This window comes from Peromyscus leucopus, chromosome 2, assembly GCF_004664715.2.
Source record: "Peromyscus leucopus breed LL Stock chromosome 2, UCI_PerLeu_2.1, whole genome shotgun sequence".
NCBI classification, from domain to species: Eukaryota; Metazoa; Chordata; class Mammalia; order Rodentia; family Cricetidae; genus Peromyscus; species Peromyscus leucopus.
Genome location: NC_051064.1, coordinates 35,555,297 through 35,563,231, shown reverse-complemented (window position 1 = coordinate 35,563,231; position 7,935 = coordinate 35,555,297).

The following is a 7,935-nucleotide window of genomic DNA, read 5'->3' as shown; positions in this document are numbered from 1 at the left end:
GAAAAAGGAAAACAAGTCTTTAAGTCTTCTCCAGGGAAATCTCCATGGTAAGTTATGCCTAAATACATAGAAACATACAAGGAACAGCAAATAGACTCAGAAGACTCTGTGTGTATGTATGTATGTATGTATGTATGTATGTATGTATGTGTGTGTGTGTGTGCGTGTGTTGTGTTTGTGTACGAGAGAGAGAGAGAGAGAGAGAGAGAGAGAGAGAGAGAGAGAGAGAGAAGAGACTAAAGAGGAGCTCATGAATTTAGGAAGGGGTGGGAGGACACAGAAGGGAGTATAAGGTAGTAAAGGAAGGGTTGCAAATTATGTAATACAATACTCAAGTTTTTAAAGTTTAAATACATAACACAATTTCTTCACAGCCGATATGAGCATAAGTAAGTTAATCTGTGTACTCTCAACATAACACAGATCTGAAGAAGCACCTATGATAAAGTCTTCCAGATACCCAAGTGTGTGAATGGGGATATGGCTCCCTTGACACTCACTCTGATTGTTTCTCACCCAATACCCTGCCTCTCCTGGGAGATAAAGTGAGGTGCATATGTTGTTAGCTATTCTGATTGAGCCTTCCAGACTTGTATGCCTGAGACAAGGCAGTGGGTGGCTGCTGTATTCCTGAATCACAATATATAAGAAAAGAATTTTAATCAGAACAAAATACTACAAATAACCAATCGAGTAAAATTTTGCTGTCTATATCTATCTGTCTATCTATCTATCTATCTATCTATCTATCTATCTATCTTGGGGTTTTTTATTGTTTTTGTTTTTGTTTTTTGAGACAAGGTTTCTCTGTGTAGTTTCAGTGCCTGTCCTGGATCTCGCTCTGTAGACAAGGCAGGACACGAACTCACAGAGATTCATCTGGCTCTGCCTCCCAAGTGCTAGGATTAAAGGCATGTGCCACCACCATCACCTGGCAATATTTATGTTCATTAAATTTCTTCTCTATCATGCCATAAATAGATATAAGGAACCTTAGGTAGATTTTTATAAAGTATTCTATGTTTTGAATTGTATAAAAAATGAAAACTATAAAAAAAGAGAGAAAGATGAGGTATTTCTCATCTCCACATCTCCTTCAGGGATTATTAAAGAATAGGAAAAATAAAGAGTAGGAAAAATAAAGTACCAAGATGACCTTTTTTCAAAATTAACATCCTTAATATCTCTCTCTCTCTCTCTCTCTCTCTCTCTCTCTCTCTCTCTCTCTCTCTCTCTCCCTTCCTCCCTCCCTCCCCCTTATTCTCCCCCTGTTCTTTCCATTTGTTTCTCATTTCTCTTTCTTTTCCTCCCTTTGTCTATGCCTTTCTCTCCCAGAAATAATCAAATTATACATTTGATATCTTATTTAGTTTGCTGGTGTTTTGTATCTACACCTTGGTTTTACTCACAAAAGAAATTCTATCTCCTAGCCACCTCTTGGGAGTTTCGTTTGCTCTTGGGTTGTACATTTACTGATCCAGAATTTATCGATGTAAACTTTCTTCTGTGCTGTATTTGTGCCTTCCTTCCTTCCTTCTCACATTTATCATCATCTTCTGCTTGTACATCTGTCCATTTGTCTTTCTTCCCTTTAATTTCTGCTGCATGGTCCCCAGATAGAAAATGAAATATTAGGTTTGTCAAGTGTATATCATGGTTTAAATGCCTGAAGATGATGGGCTAAACAGACCAATCAATGAAACAAACCTCCAGTGCATCACAGTACTGGCACAAGATGTTTTTTTTGGCTCCTTAAGACCTAACACGTCAATAACATATTAATATCATATTCTGCCAGTCACCTCTACACAGTTGACATGTGTCATTTTAAAACAAAACTTCATAGCTTTTGGTGAATTAAAAGAAGTGTGCATGTAGCAAATCCAAACTAAAATTTAGCCAATATATAAATAGAAAACATATTATAACAATATTAAAAGCTTCCCTTTTTTTAAGCAATGAATCATTATTTCATGATGTTTTAGCACAGTAGCACATGGAAGGCCCAAAGACTTAAATGTTCATTATGCAAAAGGCAGAATCAGCATATTGTGAATTTTTCCATACAAAAGCAATTTTTATTATTTTTTCCATCTTAAATAATGGAGGATCAAACTTACTAGTCTGAATATTAAAAATAATATATATGGAAAATGTTCTTTATGATTTACAAAGGAGAGTTGTTTAATTTGAATAGCAGATGATCCTTTGTGTATATGAAGACATTTATGCAGCAGCTGAATTGCAAAATTAACAACTTATGATCAAATAATTTGATTTTTGAGTCATGTATCTCGCATGTTTATTTTAATATGTTTACTCCTATTCCAGAAGTTTAAAACAAAAACATACTGAAATAGTTAAATACTATTACTAAATAAGTACCATCAAACATTGACTTGGTAATTCCCAACTGATGTGTACAGCCTTACTGTATGTACATCACATGCTAACTAATGCTTCTGCCAGCCTAGTTCTATGCTGTCAATCTGAAGATGAAATGTGTTTTACAATAGCACATCGCCCCCTTAGCCTCTGTCCTCATCTTCCAAAACACGAGTAGGAGTCATAGTCAAAAGTCCAGTCTGTGCTCTAACTTGCTAATGGTATTTGATTTTCATATGTAAAAATGGAGATTCTAACCCCTAACTTCATGAGTTCACTTAATGTTAAATGAAGCACGATGTTATAATAAATGCAAAACATGTTTTTAAGGAATGGGTACAGTGTAAAGCACATAATAGTTTGAAAAAAACTGAGTGATTCAATGCATTCAAGGCTTGCAAACACTCTAGTTGCAATTTACTCAAATACCCTTATCTCTTTTTCTCGATTCATTCTGTTGCTGATAAAATACCCTGATAAAAACTGACAGTTTGCTTTCTGATTTCTGTGAGGAAACACTGAGCAAAAGCAGCTTGGGGAAGAAAGGGTTTATTTTGGCTTCCAGTTCACAGTCCATCATGAAAGAAACTCAGGGAAGGAACTCAAGGCTGGAACCTGGAGTACAGAACTACGGCAGAGGCCATGGATGAGTGCCGTTTAGCAGCTTGCTCTCAATGGTTTGTTGACGTTGCTTTTTTAAAAAAATAAAACCCAGAACCACTTGCCAAGGCATGACACTACTTGCAGTGGCTGGCCCCTCCAACATCAATCATTAATCAAAAAACGTTCCACAAACTTGCCTAAATCTGATAGAGGAATTTTTTCAATTAAGGTTCCCTTTTCCCATATGGCCTTGTCTTGTATCAAGTTGACAAAAACAAAACAAAACAAACAAGCAAACCAAACTGAGAAGCATGGGAACAAAATGTTTATTCATCTTATAATCCCAGTTTACCATTCATTACTGTGAGGAAGTCACAGCAAAAGGAGCAGGAGACAGCTGGTCACATTGCATCCATGGTTAAGAGTAAAAGGAAAGAAATAGCATGATCATGCGCTTGCTTGTTCAGCTTTTGTTTCTCCAGTTTCCTACAGTTTGAGAACCCCCTGTTGTAGGAAATGGTGCCACCATCAACAGTGCATTGGGTCTCTCTGCATCAATTAACTTAATTAAAACCATCCCCCACAGCCATGCCCACAGGCCAAACCAATACCAATAACCCCTCATTGATACTGTCTTCCCAGTGATTCTAGGTTGTGCAAAGTTGACAATTAAGAAAGGTGCAAAGCTATACACAGAGAAGCCCTGTCTCGAAAAACCAAAGTTGACAATTAAAGCCAACCATTCATACATTCTGACCTAATCTACCCATGGTACCACACGACTGTTTGTTGAGCTGGACACTACGTAATTATTAAAGTAACTAATGATCTGTGCTTCTATTCTTCTGCGTTGTTGGTACTCTTAGCCATACCAAATTTGTAGAATTGTGTTGTTGTTACTATTAGTCATACCAACTTTGTAGAATTGAAAATGAAGGACCATCTCCCAGCCTTGATGATTACAACAATAAAAGCCACAGGAATATGATTAGTCGTGGGGGAGTGCTGTGACTTGAGAAAAGCAAATTAAGATCACGAAAGTTACAGTTTCCCAGAGTACAAGATGGGCAGTTGCTTTTCACCCATTGCACATTTCAACTACCTTTCATTTCTCAGCCTCAGCGCTTGACTCAGCCACTTTGAAGGGCTACCGTTTCTCTGTTTAAAACATACCTCTCAACTCAGGCTATGTTGTAGAATTTCTTGGACAAATTTTAAATTCCTGATGCTCAGGCTAAAAGTCAGAATCACCACATCATTGCCTTAAGAAGAGGACGAGAGTATCAGCTATGTTTAAATACTGCAAATAATTCCAATGAGTTCTCAAAGTCTAGCTATTCTGCTCACAAATCTGACTTTGCAACTCCCTGCTTTTTCTCACCTCTGATCATACAGTAAAATACCACTCACTTGATGTTCTGCTGGTTAGCCTGCCTTAAACCAGCATGCCTTCCACACTGGACTTAGAGGTTTAAAATCTTAGACACGTTTTTTTTATTTCTGCACAACATGTTTACACAGCTTAGCAACTTCACAGCATATAGCCAATATCCCTGTAGCACAGAAGTCTGAGACATCATGGATGAGTCTTCTGCTGAGGATCTCACTAGGATGGAATGAACATGTCAACCACTTACCTCTTCTATAATCTCAGTTATAATGAGATCCACTTAAAGCTTCTTTGGATTTTTGGCAGAAATCAATGTCTTATAGTTATAGAACCACAGTCTTTGTCTTACTAGTTGGCCATGGGACTGTTATCAGCTCTGGAAGCTGATCTCAGGTGTATGCTCTAGGTACTTGTGGTGATAATTGTGTTCTCCAATATATTGTGCACACTAATAAACTTATCTGGGGTCAGAGAACAGAACAACAACTACATATAGAGGCCAGAAAATGGTGGCACACACACGTTTAATCCTAGCATTTCAAAGACCTCTATGAGTTCAAAGCCACACTGGAAACAGCCAGGCATGGTGACACATGCCTTTAATTCCAGGAAGTAATGACAGGAAGCAGAAAGGTATATAAGGCATGAGGACAATGAACTAGAGTCTGGTTAAACTTTTAGGCTTTTAGTAGCAGTTCAGCTGAGATTCATTCCGGATGAGGACTCAGAGGCTTCCAGTTTGAGGAAACAAGTTTAGCTGAGGAACTGTGGAGGTGAGGTTGGCTGTGGCCTGTTCTGTCTCTATGATCTTCAGTGTTCACCCCAGTACCTGGCTCTAGGTTTGTTTTTATTAATAAGACCTTTTAAGATTCATATTACAGATACTTGGTCTTCTACGTAGCTCCTCTCATATATCAGGAAGGAACTGTGTCCTCTGATTCATCTAATCAGAACAGCCTCACCTGGATCACCTGCATTTTGATTCAATTAAAATGCAACTCATTAGTGATTTATTGATGTCAGGGCTGTCCACCATGTGCACTGGTTCTGCCAACACTCAAAGTAGAAACTTGAACATGCATCTTCGTCAGGAAATAGGAGCCTCAAAACCTCAATGACTTCTGCCTGCTACAGCTCTCCATGGTTATAAAAAAGGACAGTGCTTACCATAGCACGCATCACAATGTGTTGTTCTTATTTACCTTTTTATCTTTCACTACCCAGTGAAACACAGCAGGCTGGTGACTGTGCCACACCCTTGCCTGTCTTCTCAACACAAAATTGAAAGCCTAGAGTAGATTCCAGTGCTTGACTGAAGACTCTAAGAATCCACGCAATGAATAAATTGAATCTTTTGCATATTAGAAAATGGATCAAGCACAAAATTGGATTAAATTTTGACCTAGGGAGTCTTAAGGAAGATGCAACTAAGTCAATAATTTCAAAAAATTAAGAAAAGGTAACTTCAAAAGCAAGCTAATAAACATAACTGTATATTTTACTTTGAAGATTTTTAATTAATTTCATTGTTTATAAAACCATTGTTGTTCTAAATTATGTGTGATGTTTTTCATATTTTATTGTCTTTGAACCCAAACACACCATTTGGCCTCCTTATTTTGATGGTGTGGGAAGTCAGTTTTTCCTTTTTTGACCCACATACCAAATACATCATTCATATGATACACAATAAACATGCAAATCAAAAATAATTAGTTGATCTTATTATGATCATAAGGTTGACTTTTAATAAATCTCTTTTGCTTTGAAAGTGTTTAGAATGGTGAAAAATGGAAACTTTGGCCCTTACATTAGAGTTCTAGCAGCCCTATATCCCATCTCTAAATAAGTGCCTTACCAATATTCTCTGTAGAGTATTCCTAAACGGAAGGTAGCAATACTTTGTGGGTATATGCAGAATGAACTGAATTATTTTATGTGAAGGACTTATGATAGAATAAATATTATTGGATTGATACATTTCTAAGTGTTGTTCAAATCTTAGATGGTCTTTTTTTTTTTTTTTTCCCCGAGACAGGGTTTCTCTGTGTAGCTTTGCGCCTTTCCTGGAACTCACTTGGTAGCCCAGGCTGGCCTTGAACTCACAGAGATCTGCCTGGCTCTGCCTCCTGAGTGCTGGGATTAAAGGCATATGCCACCACCGCCCAGCCTTAGATGGTCTTTTAATTTAAAAAAAACCCAGAGTTAGATATCAGGTGAAAGCTGAAAGATCAGAGAAGTAGAGCAGCCAGCCACTAGTTCTTCCCTCTACAAAATCCTCAGCCAAAAGAGAGGGAGTTCCTGTTTCCTCATGCCTTATATACCTTTCTCTGCCCCCCCCCCATATTACTTCCTAGGATTAAAGACATGTGTGCTTCCCAAGCAAAGGCATGAGATCTCAAGTGTTGGGATTAAAGGTGTGTGCTACCACTGTCTGACCTCTATGTCTACTCTAGTGGCTGGCTCTATCCTCTGATCCTCAGGTAAGTTTATTAGGGTACACAATATATCACCACAGAGTTCACTTTGTTCCAATCTCACTAAACATTGATTGATCCAGTGGGAAGCAAAGGAAAAATAAAGTATGTGTGTACCGTCTGCTTACTGGAAGTAATTGAAAGAAGATCTATATGCCTGAAATTTTAATCTAGTTTAAATTATAAATAAAATTTCAGATTCAGAGCTTAGTCTGAAGTACACTACTGACAAGGTCTAAAAATCAAGAGAATGACAAAAAGCTAACTAAAATGAATTACAGTTAACACTAGGGATTGTTCCTAATTATATCAGTATAAGAAAAAAAATTTTATATTATATCTCTATACCAACACTTCCCAATATAAAAATGTTAGCCAATCTATATGTACCTTAAGTTTCTATAAACTACTTTAAAATAGTAAAAAGCAATGGCTGAGATTGATTTCATGTTTTATTTAATATAATGGGTTTACAATATTATTTTAAAATATGAAAAATTTGACGAGCTACTTTATTTTTTGTATTAAGTGTTCAAAATATTACACATGTTTTACATTATGGTACATCTCAATTTGAACTAGCCAGAGCTCTTGGTGAATCGTCACATGACAAGTCCAGATGCACATATTTGCACATCTATTTATCAGTATTTATGTGTACATATACTTCACTTTAAAAAAACCCTCAAAACACAGGAGAAACAAAGGTTATATTTTACCTTCACACAAGTGGAAAGAGATCTGACTTGGCTGTCAAAAGTTCATGCTGGACCCTTCTGCTGATTTGAGTATTATTATAATATCATTTATTTTCTCTTCTATCTAGGTAGCTCCTTGACCCTTTTCTTCCTCTTCCTTCTCTTCTTCTCTTTCTTCTTTTCTTCTTCCTACCTACAATGACACTAGCTTTGTTCGGCTGATAAGTAGGAAATTTTAGAAGAAGGGAAATAAATTAAGGTCTTCTACACATAACCCCTCTGTCAAAACCATAGTATCATTTTGCAAAAGGATACAGTCTTTAAATCTTAGATTTGAGTAACTGTTTGCATAGCAGAAGGCAAATGCAGGCAAGAATGATGA